This window comes from Procambarus clarkii, chromosome 35, assembly GCF_040958095.1.
Source record: "Procambarus clarkii isolate CNS0578487 chromosome 35, FALCON_Pclarkii_2.0, whole genome shotgun sequence".
In the NCBI taxonomy this organism is placed as follows: Eukaryota; Metazoa; Arthropoda; class Malacostraca; order Decapoda; family Cambaridae; genus Procambarus; species Procambarus clarkii.
In genome coordinates, this window is record NC_091184.1 from 26,974,362 (window position 1) to 26,996,866 (window position 22,505).

Below are 22,505 nucleotides of genomic sequence, written 5' to 3' on the forward strand. Positions count from 1 at the left end.
TATTCTTCTTCAATATTGAAGAATATTCTTCAATATTGAAGAAGAATATTCTTCACTATTGAAGAATATTCTTCAATATTGAAGAATATTCTTCAATATTGAAGAAGAATATTCTTCAATATTGAAGAATATTCTTCTTCAATATTGAAGAATATTCTTCAATATTGAAGGATATTCTTCAATATTGAAGAAGAATAATCTTCAATATTGAAGAATATTCTTCAATATTGAAGAATATTCTTCAATATTGAAGAATATTCTTCAATATTGAAGAATATTCTTCTTCAATATTGAAGATTATTCTTCATCTTCAATATTGAAGAAGAATAATCATCAATATTGAAGAATATTCTTTATTCTTCAATATAGAAGAATATTCTTCAATATTGAAGAATATTCTTCAATATTGAAGGATATTCTTCAATATTGAAGAAGAATAATCTTCAATATTGAAGATTATTCTTCTTCAATATTGAAGAATAATATTCTTCAATATTGAAGAAGAATATTCTTCAATATTGAAGAAGAATATTCTTCAATATTGAAGAAGAATATTCTTCAATATTGAAGAATATTCTTCAATATTGAAGAATATTCTTCAATATTGAAGAATATTGTTCAATATTGAAGATTATTCTTCAATATTGAAGAAGAATAATCTTCAATATTGAAGATTATTCTTCTTCAATATTCAAGAATAATCTTCTTCAATATTGAAGAATAATCTTCAATATTGAAGATTATTCTTCTTCAATATTGAAGAATATCCTTCAATATTGAAGAATATTCTTCAATATTGAAGAATAATCTTCAATATTGAAGAATAATCTTCAATATTGAACAATATTCTTCAATATTGAAGAATATTCTTCAATATTGAAGAATATTCTTCAATATTGAAGAATATTCTTCTTCAATATTGAAGAATATTCTTCTTCAATATTGAAGAAGATTCTTCAATATTGAAGAATAATCTTCAATATTGAAGAATAATCTTCAATATTGAAGAATATCCTTCAATATTGAAGAATATTCTTCAATATTGAAGAATATTCTTCAATATTGAAGAATATTCTTCAATATTGAAGAATATTCTTCTTCAATATTGAAGAATAATCTTCAATATTGAAGGATATTCTTCAATATTGAAGAATATTCTTCAATATTGAAGAATAATCTTCAATATTGAAGAATAATCTTCAATATTGAAGAATATCCTTCAATATTGAAGATTATTCTTCAATATTGAAGAATATTCTTCAATATTGAAGAATATTCTTCAATATTGAAGAATATTCTTCAATATTGAAGAATATTCTTCTTCAATATTGAAGAATATCCTTCAATATTGAAGAATAATCTTCAATATTGAAGAATATTCTTCTTCAATATTGAAGAATAATCTTCTTCAATATTGAAGAATAATCTTCAATATTGAAGGATATTCTTCAATATTGAAGGATATTCTTCAATATTGAAGAAGAATATTCTTCAATATTGAAGAATATTCTTCTTCAATATTGAAGAATATTCTTCAATATTGAAGAATATTCTTCAATATTGAAGAATATCCTTCAATATTGAAGATTATTCTTCTTCAATATTCAAGAATAATCTTCTTCAATATTGAAGAATAATCTTCAATATTGAAGAATAATCTTCAATATTGAAGAATATTCTTCAATATTGAAGAATATTCTTCTTCAATATTGAAGAATATTCTTCAATAGTGAAGAATATTCTTCAATATTGAAGAATATTCTTCAATATTGAAGAATATTCTTCAATAGTGAAGAATATTCTTCAATATTGAAGAATATTCTTCAATATTGAAGAATATTCTTCAATATTGAAGATTATTCTTCTTCAATATTGAAGAATATTCTTCAATATTGAAGAATAATCTTCAATATTGAAGATTATTCTTCTTCAATATTGAAGAATATTCTTCTTCAATATTGAAGAATATCCTTCAATATTGAAGAAGATTATTCTTGAATATTGAAGAAGAATATTCTTCAATATTGAAGGATATTCTTCAATATTGAAGATTATTCTTCTTCAATATTGAAGAATATTCTTCAATATTGAAGAATATTCTTCTTCAATATTGAAGAATATCCTTCAATATTGAAGAATATTCTTCAATATTGAAGAAGAATATTCTTCAATATTGAAGAAGAATATTCTTCAATATTGAAGAAGAATATTCTTCAATATTGAAGAATATTCTTCAATATTGAAGATTATTCTTCAATATTGAAGAATATTCTTCAATATTGAAGAATATTCTTCAATAGTGAAGAATATTCTTCTTCAATATTGAATAATAATCTTCAATATTGAAGATTATTATTCAATATTGAAGAAGAATATTCTTCACTATTGAAGAATATTCTTCAATATTGAAGAATATTCTTCAATATTGAAGAAGAATAATCTTCAATATTGAAGAATATTCTTCAATATTGAAGGATATTCTTCAATATTGAAGAAGAATAATCTTCAATATTGAAGAATATTCTTCAATATTGAAGAATATTCTTCAATATTGAAGAATATTCTTCAATATTGAAGAATATTCTTCAATATTGAAGAATATTCTTCAATATTGAAGAATATTCTTCAATATTGAAGAATATTCTTCAATATTGAAGAATATTCTTCTTCAATATTGAAGATTATTCTTCTTCAATATTCAAGAATAATCTTCTTCAATATTGAAGAATAATCTTCAATATTGAAGAATATTCTTCAATATTGAAGAATAATCTTCAATATTGAAGAATAATCTTCAATATTGAAGAATATCCTTCAATATTGAAGAATATTCTTCAATATTGAAGAAGAATAATCTTCAATATTGAAGAATATTCTTCAATATTGAAGAATATTCTTCAATATTGAAGATTATTCTTCAATATTGAAGAATATTCTTCAATATTGAAGATTATTCTTCAATATTGAAGAATATTCTTCAATATTGAAGAATATTCTTCAATATTGAAGAAGAATAATCTTCAATATTGAAGAAGAATAATCTTCAATATTGAAGAAGAATAATCTTCAATATTGAAGAAGAATAATCTTCAATATTGAAGAAGAATAATCTTCAATATTGAATATTATTATTCAATATTGAAGATTATTCTTCTTCAATATTGAAGAATATTCTTCAATATTGAAGAATATCCTTCAATATTGAAGAATATTCTTCAATATTGAAGAAGAATAATCTTCAATATTGAATAATAATATTCAATATTGAAGAATATTCTTCAATATTGAAGAATATTCTACAATATTGAATAATAATATTCAATATTGAAGATTATTCTTCAATATTGAAGATTATTCTTCTTCAATATTGAAGAATAATCTTCAATATTGAAGAATATTCTTCAATATTGAAGATTATTCTTCTTCAATATTGAAGAATATTCTTCAATATTGAAGAATATTCTTCAATATTGAAGAATATTCTTCAATATTGAAGAATATTCTTCAATATTGAAGAATATTCTTCTTCAATATTGAAGAATATCCTTCAATATTGAAGAATAATCTTCAATATTGAAGAATATTCTTCTTCAATATTGAAGAATAATCTTCTTCAATATTGAAGAATAATCTTCAATATTGAAGGATATTCTTCAATATTGAAGGATATTCTTCAATATTGAAGAAGAATATTCTTCAATATTGAAGAATATTCTTCTTCAATATTGAAGAATATTCTTCAATATTGAAGAATATCCTTCAATATTGAAGATTATTCTTCTTCAATATTCAAGAATAATCTTCTTCAATATTGAAGAATAATCTTCAATATTGAAGAATAATCTTCAATATTGAAGATTATTCTTCAATATTGAAGAATATTCTTCTTCAATATTGAAGAATATTCTTCTTCAATATTGAAGAATATTCTTCAATATTGAAGGATATTCTTCAATATTGAAGATTATTCTTCTTCAATATTGAAGAATATTCTTCAATATTGAAGAATATTCTTCAATATTGAAGAAGAATAATCTTCAATATTGAAGAATATTCTTCAATATTGAAGATTATTCTTCTTCAATATTGAAGAAGAATATTCTTCACTATTGAAGAATATTCTTCAATATTGAAGAATATTCTTCAATATTGAAGAATATTCTTCTTCAATATTGAAGAATAATCTTCAATATTGAAGGATATTCTTCAATATTGAAGGATATTCTTCAATATTGAAGGATATTCTTCAATATTGAAGAAGAATATTCTTCAATATTGAAGAATATTCTTCTTCAATATTGAAGAATATTCTTCAATATTGAAGAATATCCTTCAATATTGAAGAATATCCTTCAATATTGAAGAATATCCTTCAATATTGAAGATTATTCTTCAATATTGAAGAAGAATATTCTTCAATATTGAAGAATATTCTTCAATATTGAAGAATATTCTTCAATAGTGAAGAATATTCTTCTTCAATATTGAAGAATATTCTTCAATATTGAAGGATATTCTTCAATATTGAAGATTATTCTTCTTCAATATTGAAGAATATTCTTCAATATTGAAGAATAATCTTCAATATTGAAGATTATTATTCAATATTGAAGAAGAATATTCTTCACTATTGAAGAATATTCTTCAATATTGAAGAATATTCTTCAATATTGAAGAATATTCTTCAATATTGAAGAATATTCTTCAATATTGAAGAATATTCTTCAATATTGAAGAATATTCTTCAATATTGAAGATTATTCTTCTTCAATATTGAAGAATATTCTTCAATATTGAAGATTATTCTTCTTCAATATTGAAGAATATTCTTCAATATTGAAGAATAATCTTCAATATTGAAGAATATTCTTCAATATTGAAGAATATTCTTCTTCAATATTGAAGAATATTCTTCAATATTGAAGGATATTCTTCAATATTGAAGATTATTCTTCTTCAATATTGAAGAATATTCTTCAATATTGAAGAATATTCTTCAATATTGAAGAAGAATAATCTTCAATATTGAAGAATATTCTTCAATATTGAAGATTATTCTTCTTCAATATTGAAGAAGAATATTCTTCACTATTGAAGAATATTCTTCAATATTGAAGAATATTCTTCAATATTGAAGAATATTCTTCTTCAATATTGAAGAATAATCTTCAATATTGAAGGATATTCTTCAATATTGAAGGATATTCTTCAATATTGAAGGATATTCTTCAATATTGAAGAATATCCTTCAATATTGAAGAATATTCTTCAATATTGAAGAATATCCTTCAATATTGAAGAATATCCTTCAATATTGAAGAATATCCTTCAATATTGAAGAATATCCTTCAATATTGAAGATTATTCTTCAATATTGAAGAAGAATATTCTTCAATATTGAAGAATATTCTTCAATATTGAAGAATATTCTTCTTCAATATTGAAGAATATTCTTCTTCAATATTGAAGAAGAATAATCTTCAATATTGAAGAATATTCTTCAATATTGAAGATTATTCTTCAATATTGAAGATTATTCTTCAATATTGAAGAATATTCTTCAATATTGAAGATTATTCTTCTTCAATATTGAAGAATATTCTTCAATATTGAAGAATATTCTTCAATATTGAAGATTATTCTTCTTCAATATTCAAGAATATTCTTCAATATTGAAGAATAATCTTCAATATTGAAGATTATTATTCAATATTGAAGAAGAATATTCTTCACTATTGAAGAATATTCTTCAATATTGAAGAATATTCTTCAATATTGAAGAATATTCTTCAATATTGAAGAATATTCTTCAATATTGAAGAATATTCTTCAATATTGAAGAATATTCTTCAATATTGAAGAATATTCTTCAATATTGAAGATTATTCTTCAATATTGAAGATTATTCTTCTTCAATATTGAAGAATATTCTTCAATATTGAAGAATAATCTTCAATATTGAAGAATATTCTTCAATATTGAAGATTATTCTTCTTCAATATTGAAGAATATTCTTCAATATTGAAGAATATTCTTCAATATTGAAGAATATTCTTCAATATTGAAGAATATTCTTCAATATTGAAGATTATTCTTCTTCAATATTGAAGAATATTCTTCAATATTGAAGAATAATCTTCACTATTGAAGAATAATCTTCAATATTGAAGAATATTCTTCAATATTGAAGAATATTCTTCAATATTGAAGAATAATCTTCAATATTGAAGAATAATCTTCAATATTGAAGAATATTCTTCAATATTGAAGATTATTCTTCTTCAATATTGAAGAATATTCTTCAATATTGAAGAATATTCTTCAATATTGAAGAATATTCTTCAATAGTGAAGAATATTCTTCTTCAATATTGAATAATAATCTTCAATATTGAAGATTATTATTCAATATTGAAGAAGAATATTCTTCACTATTGAAGAATATTCTTCAATATTGAAGAATATTCTTCAATATTGAAGAATATTCTTCAATATTGAAGAATATTCTTCAATATTGAAGAATATTCTTCAATATTGAAGAATATTCTTCAATATTGAAGAATATTCTTCAATATTGAAGAATATTCTTCAATATTGAAGATTATTCTTCTTCAATATTGAAGAATATTCTTCAATATTGAAGAATAATCTTCAATATTGAAGATTATTCTTCTTCAATATTGAAGATTATTCTTCAATATTGAAGAAGAATAATCTTCAATATTGAAGACTATCCTTCAATATTGAAGAATATTCTTCAATATTGAAGAAGAATATTCTTCAATATTGAAGAATATTCTTCAATATTGAAGATTATTCTTCAATATTGAAGAATATTCTTCAATATTGAAGAATATTCTTCAATATTGAAGAAGATTATTCTTGAATATTGAAGAAGAATAATCTTCAATATTGAAGGATATTCTTCAATATTGAAGATTATTCTTCTTCAATATTGAAGAATATTCTTCAATATTGAAGAATATTCTTCTTCAATATTGAAGAATATCCTTCAATATTGAAGAATATTCTTCAATATTGAAGAAGAATATTCTTCAATATTGAAGAAGAATATTCTTCAATATTGAAGAATATTCTTCAATATTGAAGATTATTCTTCAATATTGAAGAATATTCTTCAATATTGAAGAATATTCTTCAATATTGAAGAATATTCTTCAATAGTGAAGAATATTCTTCTTCAATATTGAATAATAATCTTCAATATTGAAGATTATTATTCAATATTGAAGAAGAATATTCTTCACTATTGAAGAATATTCTTCAATATTGAAGAATATTCTTCAATATTGAAGAAGAATAATCTTCAATATTGAAGAATATTCTTCAATATTGAAGGATATTCTTCAATATTGAAGAAGAATAATCTTCAATATTGAAGAATATTCTTCAATATTGAAGAATATTCTTCAATATTGAAGAATATTCTTCAATATTGAAGAATATTCTTCAATATTGAAGAATATTCTTCAATATTGAAGAATATTCTTCAATATTGAAGAATATTCTTCAATATTGAAGAATATTCTTCAATATTGAAGAATATTCTTCTTCAATATTGAAGATTATTCTTCTTCAATATTCAAGAATAATCTTCTTCAATATTGAAGAATAATCTTCAATATTGAAGAATATTCTTCAATATTGAAGAAGAATAATCTTCAATATTGAAGAATATTCTTCAATATTGAAGGATATTCTTCAATATTGAAGAAGAATAATCTTCAATATTGAAGAATATTCTTCAATATTGAAGAATATTCTTCAATATTGAAGAATATTCTTCAATATTGAAGAATATTCTTCAATATTGAAGAATATTCTTCAATATTGAAGAATATTCTTCAATATTGAAGAATATTCTTCAATATTGAAGAATATTCTTCAATATTGAAGAATATTCTTCTTCAATATTGAAGATTATTCTTCTTCAATATTCAAGAATAATCTTCTTCAATATTGAAGAATAATCTTCAATATTGAAGAATATTCTTCAATATTGAAGAATAATCTTCAATATTGAAGAATAATCTTCAATATTGAAGAATATCCTTCAATATTGAAGAATATTCTTCAATATTGAAGAAGAATAATCTTCAATATTGAAGAATATTCTTCAATATTGAAGAATATTCTTCAATATTGAAGATTATTCTTCAATATTGAAGAATATTCTTCAATATTGAAGATTATTCTTCAATATTGAAGAATATTCTTCAATATTGAAGAATATTCTTCAATATTGAAGAAGAATAATCTTCAATATTGAAGAAGAATAATCTTCAATATTGAAGAAGAATAATCTTCAATATTGAAGAAGAATAATCTTCAATATTGAATATTATTATTCAATATTGAAGATTATTCTTCTTCAATATTGAAGAATATTCTTCAATATTGAAGAATATCCTTCAATATTGAAGAATATCCTTCAATATTGAAGAATATTCTTCAATATTGAAGAAGAATAATCTTCAATATTGAAGAATATTCTTCAATATTGAAGATTATTCTTCAATATTGAAGATTATTCTTCAATATTGAAGAATATTCTTCAATATTGAAGAATATTCTTCAATATTGAAGAAGAATAATCTTCAATATTGAAGAATATTCTTCAATATTGAAGATTATTCTTCAATATTGAAGAATATTCTTCAATATTGAAGAAGAATAATCTTCAATATTGAAGAATATTCTTCAATATTGAAGAATATTCTTCAATATTGAAGAATAATCTTCTTCAATATTGAAGAATATTCTTCAATATTGAAGAAGAATAATCTTCAATATTGAATAATAATATTCAATATTGAAGAATATTCTTCAATATTGAAGAATATTCTACAATATTGAATAATAATATTCAATATTGAAGATTATTCTTCAATATTGAAGATTATTCTTCTTCAATATTGAAGAATAATCTTCAATATTGAAGAATATTCTTCAATATTGAAGAATATTCTTCTTCAATATTGAAGAATAATCTTCAATATTGAAGATTATTCTTCTTCAATATTGAAGAATATCCTTCAATATTGAAGAATATTCTTCAATATTGAAGAATATTCTTCAATATTGAAGAATATTCTTCAATATTGAAGAATAATCTTCAATATTGAATATTATTATTCAATATTGTAGAATATTCTTCAATATTGAAGAATATTCTTCAATATTGAATATTATTATTCAATATTGTAGAATATTCTTCAATATTGAAGATTATTCTTCTTCAATATTGAAGAATATTCTTCAATATGTCAACTGTCAAGACAAGACAAAACACGTTGTTAAAAACAAACACAAAAAACATTCAATTCAACTATGTTTATTGAGACAATAATAAATACAACTCAAAGGGATACAGTAGTTTACGGTATTTCTACTCACCTCTAATTGCAGAACCTCAAGGGGGCGCACACATTCAGTGACTACAAATTCACAATACAAAATTCCTCTTTATCATGTATATACTGTGCTTACTATATTAGACAGTATACCTCGGAGCTACAAGAATTTTGCCCAAAGAGTCTATCATAATGATATCACACATCAAAACAATTTCAAGTGGTACTTTACTTCTTGATTACTATACAAACTTATTTCAGTTGACACTCGAAACAACATTAAGTAAGTAAGTAATTATCAAAAGAAGGCACCAAACCGGGAAGGCTATGTAGCACCATCAAATACGCAAAATAATCAGAGGGCGCTAAATATCACCAAGGATGCCAATACGAGAACAAAAACGCATAAGGCGAACGATATCAAAAGTATCCGAGTCACCAAGAATTCTATCGAGGGACAGGTGACCGCGAGGGGCGGTCGGAAAGCAAGACACACGCTCGTCCTGGAAGTCAGGACATTCAAGAAGGACATGCACGACCGTAAGAGGGACAATGCAACTAGGACAATAAGGAGCAGGGCGGCGCTCCATCAAGTGACCATGGGTTAAGCGAGTATGGCCAATACGCAACCTCGCTAGAGCTGTTTCCCACCGCCGGTTACGGTGGAAGGAGGACGGCCACGAGGAAACACAACATTTAAGAGTACGTAGCTTGTTACCAGTAACAGACAACCAAGAAGCCTGCCAACGGGTAAGGACTGAGGAATGGATAACCGGGTAAAAGTCGGAATACGGAATGCCTTTACGAGAGATGGGACAAGAGCGGACAGCTTCCTTAGCGGCAGCATCCGCACGCTCATTGAAAGACACCCCAATATGGCTGGGAACCCAACAAAACTCAACCGACTTAAATTTACTGTGAACGAGAAACAGCCAATGCTGGATCTCGACAACCACCGGATGAACTGGATTAAAGCACCCGAGAGCCATGAGGGCACTACGAGAGTCAACAACAACCACAAAGGAAGACTGACAACGAGAAAGCAGGAGACGAAGAGCATAGAGAATAGCATAAAGTTCCGCTGTAAAGATGCTAGTCTCCGGAGGCAAGCGACACATATAAGTGCGATCAGGAAAAACAACAGAGTAGCCAACACCGTCCGCTGACTTAGACCCATCGGTGAAGACAGAAACGGAGCGGGAGTGAGAAGAAAAGTGCTCGAGGAAAAGGCGTTTTAGAACTGTAGGAGGGGTAAAAGCTTTAGTGATACGAGTCAAGGATGTACAAAACCGCGGAAGAGGGACCCTCCACGGGGGCAAAGAAGGAACAACACGAGGACAAACATCAGAAATACGAACGGAAAGAGAATCCTGCAGGCGAGATAACCGGACAGAAAGAGGGAGGTGGTGAAGAGGAACAGGAACCGCAGGAGGGGTAAAAGTTAAAGCACGACAGAGACGAGAGGAAGGATGTTGCAAGGACCGCGCAAGATAGCGAAGACAGTAGCGATCACGGCGGTCCTGGAGAGACAGGAAGCCAGTGTCAACATACAAGCTAAGGACGGGAGTCGAACGAAAGGCACCAGAACTGAGGCGCAACCCAGTATGGTGCAAACCATCAAGACGGCGAAGAGTAGAAGGAGAAGCAGACGAGTAAGCAGGGCAACCATAATCGAGCTTAGACAGGACGAGAGAGGAATGTAAAGCAAGGAGAGTGCGCCTATCTGCCCCCCAAGAAGTATGGGACAAGACCCGAAGGAGGGTAAGGGACTTAGAGCACTCAACACGGAGGTAAGAGATATGGGGAGACCAAGACAAACGAGTGTCAAGGAATAACCCCAAAAGCTTCGCGGAATCTTTGTATTCAAGGGGATGACCATAAAGTGACAAAGAGGGACGAAGAACAACCCGTTTCCGCGTAAAAGTCATGGCACAAGTCTTAGAAGTAGAGAACTTGAAGCCATGACCTGTGGCCCAAGACGACACGGCATCAATCTCAAGTTGAAGGAGAGGCGAATCATCACCCTGACAACAAAGGGTAAGATCATCGACATAGAGAGCGGAGAAGACACCAGAAGGAAGAGAGGAAAGAAGACCATTGAGGGCAACCAGAAAAAGAGTAGTGCTCAGAACACTACCCTGGGGCACACCTTCGTATTGCTGAAAAGGGGGAGAGAGAGCGGTACCAAGGCGCACCCGAAAGGAACGACGAGAGAGGAAGCTGCGGAGAAAGAGAGGGAGATGACCACGAAGGCCAAAAGAATGAAGTTGAGATAGGATATGATAACGCCAAGTGGTGTCGTAAGCCTTTTCTAGGTCAAAAGGACAGCAACAACGGAGGTCTTCGCAGCAAAAGCAGTACGTATATAGACCTCCAAGTTCACCAGGACATCTGTCGTGCTGCGGCACTTGCGGAAACCAAATTGAGAAGGGGAGAGGAGGTGATGGTGTTCCAGGAACCACATCAGACGAACGTTAACCATACGTTCAAAGAGTTTGCAGACACAACTTGTGAGAGCAATAGGGCGAAAGTCCTTAGGGGAAGTACCCAGAGACCCTGGTTTGCGAACAGGGAGGACAACGGCATCGAGCCAGTCCTCAGGGACTGACGACGACTCCCAGATCCGATTATACAGACTCAGTAAATACTGAGACGTGCTCGGAGGGAGATGGCGAAGCATCTCATAATGAATACCATCGGAGCCCGCCGCCGTAGAACCGCAGAGGGCCAGGGCAGAACGAAGTTCAGAGAGAGAGAAGGGATCATTATAGGGAAGCTGAAGATGAGTGCAGAAATCTAAAGGACGAGACTCAAGGACAGGTTTACGAAGAAGGAAAGATTGGGGAAGATGAAGACCAGAGCTAACAGAAGAAAAGTGGGAACCCAGTTCGGAAGCGACCTGCAACGGGTCCGCCACAAGAGTATCATGGAGGTGAAGGACCGGTGAAACATCGGGAACGAACTTGCCCGCTATCTTGCGGATACGCTTCCAGATCTGGGCCAGAGGGGTTTCGGACGTAATTGTCGAGACATAAGATGCCCAACATTCACGTTTAGCCGTACGGATGGCCCTACGGGCCACCGCACTCGCTTTCCGAAAGAAAAGAAAAGAATCGGTCGTCTGCCTACGGCGGTGCTTCCAGGCTGCACGCTTACAGCGGACAGCCCGAGCACAGTCCGCATTCCACCAGGGAACGCACTTCCGTGGACCCCGAGAGGAAGAGCGAGGAATAGAGCGGAGGGCAGCGTCGAAGACAGTGTCATGAAAAAGGAGGAGAGCGCGAGAGAGGGGCAGAAGGGAGAGGTCAGAGAGAGTAGCACTGAGGGAAAACAGGGTCCAGTCCGCCTTAGCAAACTGCCACCTAGGGAAAGAGAGGGAAGGGCGAAAAGAGAAAAAGGAAACAAGGATGGGGAAATGATCACTTCCATGGAGGTCATCAAGAACCTGCCATGTGAAATCTAAGTAAAGAGAAGAAGAGCACAGAGAAAGATCAAGACAAGAAAGGGTGCGAGTTCGAGAGTCCAAATGAGTGGGCTCACCAGAATTCAGAAGAGACAGGGAAGAAGAGAGGAGAAACGGCTCAAGGAGGCGACCCCGGGTATTCGTCAGAACGTCACCCCAAAGAGAATGACGACAATTGAAGTCACCCAGCAGGAGCACAGGCTCCGGCAAGGAGTCTAGGAGGTGTTTCAAATCAGGAAGAGAGAGCGGGACACTCGGGGGGAGATAAATGGAACAAACTGTGTACCATTTCCCCACAAAGATACGAGCAGCAGAACAATGGAGAGGCGAAGGAAAAAGTAAAGGAACAAAGGGAACATCAGCCCGAATCAAGAGAGCAGAAGAATTAGAAGCCCCAGCAATGGCTGGGGGGGGGGGGAGAGAAAGGAATAGCCACGAAAACGACCAGGACGAGCACCAAGCATCGGCTCCTGGAGACAGACACAAAGGGGCGAAAACCGCGAAACCAGAAGTTGGAGTTCGAGGAAATTGGCGTAATAACCTCGAACGTTCCATTGAAGAATGGACAACGACGAGAAGAGAAAGGACAAAAACAGAGAACAAGGAAGAAACAAAGGCGAAAGACCAACAGAGCACGTTAAAGAATATCAGGGTCGGGATCAGGGTCAGCAAAGTCAGGGTTAGGGGGCATGGGTAAACTGAGCAAAGACGGAGGGAAGGAAACGGGAGAACAGATCAGAGGTGGGCGGGCAGGGTCCGGAGGAGGAGGAGGAGGAGGAGACAACGGAGAGGAGCAGTCAAGGACAGCAGCAGGAAGAGGGGGAGTAGAAAGAGAGGAGCGCACCCCAGCAAGAGCAGCAACCGAAAGGGAAGCAGGGGCCAAAGAAACCTCCATAGCAGGAACAGGGGGCGCAAGCACTGAAACGGGAGGGGAAGGAGCAACAGAGCCAGAAGGAGGAGCTGAGGAAGAAAGCGAAGCCTTCTTACCCGCCGGGGAAGAGGAAGGAGAGGAGCCAGGCTTACGCTTCTGACTTAAAGAGACCGGTGTCCCAGCAACTACGTACCGGGCAACGGATTCCAGTGTCTCAACAGGAGAAGCCGAACGAGAGCACACACGACGGCCGTTAGGAGAGCGATGGACATCCGCCTGCACCGACAGGCGGCGGGGAGAGCCGATAGATGGAGGAAGAGGATGGGAAGGAGGATCGGAGGGGGACGAGGAAGAAGACACAGAAGACACGACAGACCGGGTAGAAGGAAGGGGAACCCCAGACAGAGGACCAGGAGGAAGATCCTTCGGGAGAGAAGCCAAAGGGACAGAGGAGGGGGCAGTGGGCGCATCAGGGTCCAAGGCCTGGAAACGGTTGCGAGTCTGAGGAAGGCGGGAAGGACGAGGAGAGGAAGAGCGCAACACGCGAGCATAAGAGATATTAGCATAAGGCGGGAGCCGGCGAACCTGGCGCCTCGCCTCAGGAAAAGATAAACGCTCCCGGTGCTTCAAGTTGAGGACGGCTGCCTCAAGCTTGTAATGGACACACGCACGGGAGAAGGTAGGATGGGCCTCACCGCAGTTGAGGCAACGAGCCTGGGGAGAAGCGCACTCCGACTTAGAGTGACCTTCGCCACCACACAAAGGACAGAGAGAGACAGTCCCGGAGCAGCGGAGGGCACCATGCCCAAACCTCCAGCACTTGTTGCAGAGCCGAGGAGAAGGAATGTACTCCTGGACAGAGCACCTGGCACCAGCAAGAATGACAGAGGGTGGAAGGGTCCTACCATCAAAGGTAATCTTCACAACCCGGAGGGGTTGACGGCGACTACCACGAGGGGGACGAGTAAACGTGTCCACCTGGAGAATAGAATGGCCCTGGGCAGCGAGGATATGTCGAATATCGTCGTGGCAGTCGCGTAGGTCCCGAACACCGGTCGCAACATGGGGCGGGAGCAAAATAGTGCCAACACTGGCATTCAACTGAGCGTTCTTCGAGACCCGAACGGGGGTCTCGCCAAGGCAGGATAAGGCAGCCAAGCGGGAAGCAGCATCCTGAGAAGGAGCAGCAACGACACGTGTACCGAGACGAGTGGGGTTGAAAGTAATGGAGGCATCCACGGAATCAATGAGATGTCGATGGAGGGAGAAATCGTCAGGAGGCGCAGAATCAAGAGGGAGGAGATCAAAATATTTGGCCCACGAAGCGGGACCAAACAAGGCTTGATAGGTAGCAGAACTGGAAGGAATCGAGCGAGGGCGGCCGTGACGAGGACGGCGGTGAGAACCCCCAGAGAGAGAGGGGTTAAAAGGCGCAGTAGTTACAACTAGAGAAGGAGCCACGCCAGGGGACGAGGTAGTCACCACTGGGGGCTTGGGGCTCGACCCAACCACAGAGGGAGGGGAGCCAGAGGAAGGAGTCAGAGAGGCCAAAGGAGGAGCAAGGTCGGGGCCCAATGCAGCGGAGGCTACAGAGCCCGGTCTTCCAATACGGACCGACTCGGGGGCTTGGTCGCCCACCCCACGAGCCTGAGAAGGTAAACCAGAAGAAGCCGAAGCAGGGGTAATCATCTTGACGAAAGAAATAATTCACTCACGAATGTGCCCCCACACCCACCATGGAGCCACAATTAGAGGCAGGACACCCAACAAGAAGCTATCGCCGATCTTGTCGGGGCCTCCTAGGGGTGCGTCGCGAGTATACGCCCCACAAACGCCACCTTAAGAAACCGACAGTCCGTCGAGATCGGGTTCAGTGACGAAGTGGGGATTGACAATAAAAGGTTCCCCTCGCTCTCGACGTCGGGTACTGCAGTTCTACGGGTGCATGAGTATGCCTCCTCAAGCACCCGGGCGTCAAAATAGAAGAAGTCCAAGGGAAGAACCAGAACGAGCAAAAGGTCGGCAGGAAACGGCAAGCAGATAGGAGAAGAGGGGGGAGAAAAACGAAACAGAAGGAAAAGGAAAAGATGCCCAGCAGAATTGGAGAGGACGGCAGCAGGAGCACAAGGCTAGAAAAGGACAGAGGACTGTCCCAAGGAGCATCACACTCCGGCAGCCGCCCACTAAGCCCCCACACGGCGACAACGAGCTGAGCGGGGAGGGGGAGGTTGGAACAAAACGGCCTCAGATTGGGGACTTGTTTTTGTTATATTGGTAAATATTATTATGTTTTTATTAACTTGTTATATATAAATAGTATAATGAGCTATTATTTTTAATGAATCGGTTAGCTATTTAGCATTATTTATAAATATTTATTGACTAATGCTTAACAATCAAGTATTAAGCAATAATTATAATGATTAATCATTGTAAACTAAAATTCAATTACAATTAATAACTAAATCTCTAACTACTATATGAAAGTTGCATTCATTTCATTACACTCATTACAATTCATGGGATTATTTCTTAGTTATCTGCAGCCTTATCAATTTGGGGGTTCCGGCAGAGCACCCCGAAGGGCGAACGCCCCCGCTGTAACTACGAATGTGTGTCGACCTCATGGGCGCAGTAGTCTTGCCCTCGGGCTCCATCCATTTTCCTTGTTCATCAATGGTGTACCTCGTGCTCCTTCCGTACTCCGTTCTGCAAGTATTAAGGCAGTAAGGGTGGGCAGAAACGGCCATGCAGTATGAACGTGACGGGCAAGAAACCTACCCCTTAACGGTACTGCTGGAATTACTTTCTAAGACGAGAGGGACATTTCCGGAACCGAACTGGGCAACTGTCAGTAATGGATAAACCCAAGGTGATACCCTGTGGCAAAACTCTGAAAAGGAACACTGGCACAGGGGAAACGAGTGACTAGAGGGGAAAGGAAGAGAAAAACATCTTCCAGGAAACTAGTCGGTAGCGAAGTAAGCTAACTACCAACCCAAGCAGAACTTTACCGGGAAAAACCGACAATTTAACATGGTTGGGGGGGGGGGGCAGTTAACGTATCTCAGTCAAGGGCACAAGTTAATCAAGGGGGAGGGATCTAGCAAGCAATCATTCATTTCAAACTATTCCTATAGAATATTCTAAAACAACCAAACAATAACTATTTATATGACCACTATGTATATAATATTTCAATATATAATTAAAACCATTCAAATATAACAAACACGTCTTAAGCCGCAACTGCAACATGCTTCCGTCCACAGTGACAAATTATAAGGATGCTAACCGAGTCCCTTACAATGCAGATGACTATGTTGCCCTCAAAAAGCATGTTACACCTCAATAGTTACCCTAAGAAACTCCCTTAAGAGCCGTAAATGAGTTTAGTCTCAGTGTCAATGAGCATCTGCGAGCACCAGTAACCAAAGAACTTCAAGATCGGCCCATCGGAGGCAAACTGAAATGAACAGTAACGCTACGGATCCGTAATATGTAACACGTCTGCATAAACAACCCGCCTGGAAGGCCCCATATTTATATGACCAATATAAATATAATACCTGAATAACATCGCCGGCTTAACTCATCACAGGAAGAACGTTGCCTCCAGAGCAGCCCCTCAACGCAGTCTGCTAAGACGGCAGTGGCTATGACAACCTTCCTCGCTACATTCGGCAGACAAAAACGTCTGGATAAACCTGCGCCCTGGGAAGCAGCAGTATCTTCCCGCCTACACCGAGCAGACAACACGTCGGATAACCAGCGGCCTCGGACGCTACACATGTCTCGATAAACCAGCCCCCGGGACGCTGCACATTCTTTCGGGCTACACCGGCCAGACAAAACGACGGGAAACGTTTACTGGTAATCGTAAACGAAACTGGTACTGCCTACCTGTCAGTACTTAATGACAAAGTCAAGAAAACAACTATGTGTGTAAAACGGTCAGTAAAATGACATGCACTCAAGCAATGCATAACTACCAATACATTGCTGAAGGAACTAATAATATGAGTCAAAGACAAACTTAAAGGGAGAGCCATGAGGCCCGAACACAGTGTCTAGCACATCCTAGCTGACTTTAACTTATGCTTAACTTAAAGGTGAAGTAAACAATCAAATGTAAAACCAGCAAACATGCAGCTTGACACTCCATAAAATTCATTAATACATTAACGAAATTTATGGAAAACAAACGTCAATGAAAACTTAAAGCTAGGGGCCAGAGGCCTCTGACACCACCTAGCCTAACCTAGCTGACTTTACCTATTAACTTAAAAGCGTTAACCAAAATGATAAACAACTGTAAACCAGTAATAAATAAATACACATGCAGCAAGACGCTGCATCATTTGCGGGAATACTTACCTGATGTAAATGCAGGCCCAGTAATCTTAAAGCAAGAGGCAAGGGGGGTGGGGGGGGGTGCCTACTCCGCGCCTACCTCAGTTACTTGATCAATTCATGCCAAACAATAATTAAACAATCACAATTGCAAAACAAGTAACAGTAAATAACATGCAGCTTGACCCGCATACATTGCAGTAATAAATTCGGGTCAATGGGACGCAATAACAACATATTCTCAAAGTCAAAGGCATGACGCTTGTAACTCAGGAACTACCACAACCTAGGTTACTTTACTTACTACCTCAATACAAAAAGCAACAGTTTTATTAAGTTCATAACACATGCTCCAGCCCATTGCATAATTTGTAATAAATTTGAGAAACTTCTTACTTTCAAGCCCAAGGAAGCTAACAGCAACAGACTTGGACCAGTGATGCGGGTCAAAGATAAATATATTGTAAGCCGTAACACATTGTAACTGAACGACAATATAACATTTTATATACCAACCGTTTACACTAGGGTAAGTCAATTAGTCAATCATCTAACACTAGTTTCACGTCTGATTTATATTTATATCTATTACCAATTTATCTTCATTTCGGTAACTTTTCCCATATATTACAAAATTATTTCATTCCCTAGAATAGTTAATATTTTGCCATTTATATATACAAAAACGTACATTGTAAATACCATGCTATGTATTGTAACAAACGCAAATTTTAACGCCATTAGTACGCGCACCCTTTCGCCCAGGTCCTTAATCTAAGATAAAATTAAGTAGGTAAATTCTAGCGGAACTAATTCAATGATTGATACATTGCAACAAAGAAACAACTAAACGTGATATTACAAGCTACAGGTATATTAAACCACATTAATATACCAAACATCCCATTGCATTGACAGCTTGATTGGTAATTTATACTAACATTAATAGGCACCATAAAGCAAATTGAAAGCACACAAGACACCAATGATCACAATGGTCAAGTTTTTTGGCATTGGCTACACGATTAGGAGATTGGGTACCACTAGATACATTGTTGCTTTAAAATTGCAGTGTATAAAAGTATGACATTCAAATTAGGTTTTTTTTTACTTTCAATATTACGTACCGCATTAGCAAGATTACGTTTACGATATTAGCAGATTACACTAATAACAATATTAACAAATTAGTTCATTTTTTACTTCTGATTCCCTACAACTATCTATTCCTTTATGATTCTAAAATCCCCAACAATATTTCTCTACATCAACTATATATTACCCCTTCCTTGACCAAACCCCATATTTACTGCCCTCTGTAAGGACGCGCCTTCTAGGCCAGTCCCTCCTATTTCTCTGTTATACATATACACTACTGCACATTAATAACCATTCAAAACCCGATGGATATCCATCAAATTAGATGCTCGACGATTCTCAACTATAAACATTTTAAACAATATTTCATTCTTTCGTACCTTGTATGGGAGAAACTTGATCCTTCACCAGCTCTAGGTTGTGTCCCTAGAGTAACTACACACGATGGTATCAACGTCCAGGCTCCTCAAGCGTCTCACCTGCGAAACTATATTGTATTCAGGATTCTTAACATTCATATACGATAAACATTCTTTATCACCATTACTATCAAATACAAAGCCATGCACGTTTCCGAAAACACAGCTTGGGAGGGGTGGGGGGGGGGGGGGGGTGTGCCTCATGGGCAAATTTTGAACTGGGACATGCACTGAGTTATGAAACAAAGCGCCAGTCCACCTTCCCGACACTTAGGGTGGGGGGGGGGGGGGTTGGCTTATCAACTATCCTTAATCTCTTATCTGGGAGCTGCCAGTGTGCGAGCTGTTCATGTGTATTTCACCATGTATACATGAATACCGCGTAGCATTCATATATACACACACACCAAAGCTTCCACACGTTATCTTCACTTCCAGCCATTTACTTTATTATATAATAAACGTGCTGCGTCTCATGACGTAAGATGCTCAAAGTACACATGATTAATTCAGGAATATTATAGTTTGTACTAGTTGAGATTTCGGTGTTACGTAGTCCATAACTAAATTCTTGGAGGAATGTGTTGAAATCAACATATCACACTCGCCTGTAGGTCACAGCCTCTTCCATTACTCTGCAGTGTGGCGTTGGTTGCCCTCCATCCATGTTGCTTTCTTCACAAATACATACTTCACCATTGCTCTCTTTCGCCCAACCACCACCTCTCCACACGCTCATCTGCATGAAATAGAATGCGTAATATGCATCCATTTAACCTTAATAAAAAATGTTAAGGGCTACAACAATCTATTTATGAATACTCTAGTTCAAACTCCTTACACAATTTTTTCTTCCCGGCGAAATCATTTGCTCTAATATAATTGTATAATTCAACATCTAACAATTTGTATATTACTTTCTGATGTCTTCCATTATCTAAACGGAGTTACACGTTGGTAAACTATAATACATAGCAAAACATGTCTCGCAGCTCTGACGAGAGCTACTTTTTTTCAATACCATCAAAGCGCAGCCATGACAATACCCTTCCCCACCCTCAAAACACCATCTCGTGTGTTTAGCTAAACACGATATTTACAATTATTCGGGTTTCGTGATCGCGCATAACCATCCTCCCTTCCCCCAATCAGCGTCTCTTACAGTTCTGGCTAGACAACATTAACTGCCCAATAATTACCTACCAGTAGTAATTGGGGTAACTATCACAAAATTGCCGGATAATGTTCGAGGAAAACGAGACTATGTTCCTAGTACACAATTCGCAATTAACACTACACAAAGTCCACACCATATACTTCCTGCTACACAATGATAACCAACAGATCGTCGACCAATACCTGAACCTCAAGGTACTTAGACTTATTCTGACTTTTCCACTTTTGCCTTAACCTACACTACTGGTGGAGCGCACGGTATCCCGCTCACTACACAATTACACCAATAACAACATAACCACCACCTACACTCACGTGTTTACTGTAGGTGGCTGGCGACGGTACAAGACAAATACTGTCACGAAGCTCACATCTCGATTTTATATTAATCACCCATTGGTCGCAAGTCAGCCGGAACCTTAACATCACCTACACGTATCAATCATATTGTTCACCTTTATTTTTGATGAGATCTTTGTCCTACGAAGGAGGTCGCGCTTATTTCATGCTCTATATTTAACATTATAAACAATTTCAATTAATAATGCTAGTAACATTTGAAAATAAGTAAATGTTGATTTTTATCACCTATGTACCTCAAACGACTCAGGTCATTTTAATGTCTACGTCCTTCGACGAGGACAGGAAGGCTACGTATTGTCAACGGTTCCCCCCCTCATACGTAAAATTATGTACCCAGGTAACCCTAACACTTTCAAATGTGGGGGGGGGGGGGGGGGGGGACAACACTTTAACGTTGGCTAACACTACACGACAGCGACCAAAGCCTATCGACAAACTTATTCACTACTCTTAATCAGCAAAGTTACCCGAAGCAACACCACCATCCTCCTTCCACACTCAATTTCTATACTATTTTAACAACTTTTTACACCACTTAACATTATTTAACGTAACTCATAGCTTTTCATATTTAAAACAAAACTGATGGGGGTCCTGATAGGGCTGTAGTAATGACTGGTCAAACGTCAATTGCCCAAACTAGGCTCCAAATTACGCTAATCCTAATACAATATTACTATGCCTAACTATTTACCTTGTGCCGGATAGGCCCATCAGACCTTGGTAACTCAAGTAGCACAACTGCAACATCTGCCACCACCTTCTGCTCGCCACGGTATGACTCCAATCATCGGTCCTTCAAGACTCCTGGGGAAAAAAATACAATACAATGTTACAAATCAATACAGTACGTAAACATTTATTAAATATATTTTAGTACTAATTATGAGTCAGGACTAAAAATATCGCAGTATATATACCCCACAACAGGGGGTATATACGCCAGCTATAAAATAAGAGATTTTTGCCCCTATGTGCGTTTGGACGGTGTACAGAGTGACAGTGTAACCTAGGGGTCTGTCAGCCCTAGCGACCCCAAAGGGTAACGGGGTACCAGCTCAGAGTAACAAAGCGCCCTAACACTAACTTGTACACCTCTACTCGGCTAATTCTAGGGGCAAAATAACGTTCCGTTGCGCCTCAATGAGCAGGTCGACTCAATAGCCAATCACGTTTCTCATTTCAGTTGACGTCACATTGTCGCAAGCTGTACTGTCATTGGTCGGCTCGACGTAATTGGATACCTTAGTAGTTAATGAGATTTATTTTTTTAAACTGAAATATATCAACTCAAATGTATACCCAAAGTCGCAGAAACATACATGTACCAAATGGATGAGATTTTATTAATTTTTATCCATTTTACCTACTTAAAATTATTTGTTAGAT

The 22,505-nt window shown here is 35.8% G+C and overlaps 1 long non-coding RNA gene across 1 annotated transcript; it reads right to left on the reverse strand.

The window, feature by feature from the left end:
- Positions 1 to 15,956: 15,956 nt before the first annotated feature.
- Positions 15,957 to 22,197, reverse strand: LOC123768583 (uncharacterized). The gene is made up of 5 exons (XR_011230386.1): positions 22,037 to 22,197; positions 21,836 to 21,923; positions 20,186 to 20,316; positions 19,539 to 19,637; positions 15,957 to 16,416 (listed from the first exon to the last, which is right to left on the reverse strand). It is a non-coding gene; the product is annotated as an uncharacterized lncRNA (long non-coding RNA).
- Between the last annotated feature and the right edge of the window lie 308 nt (positions 22,198 to 22,505).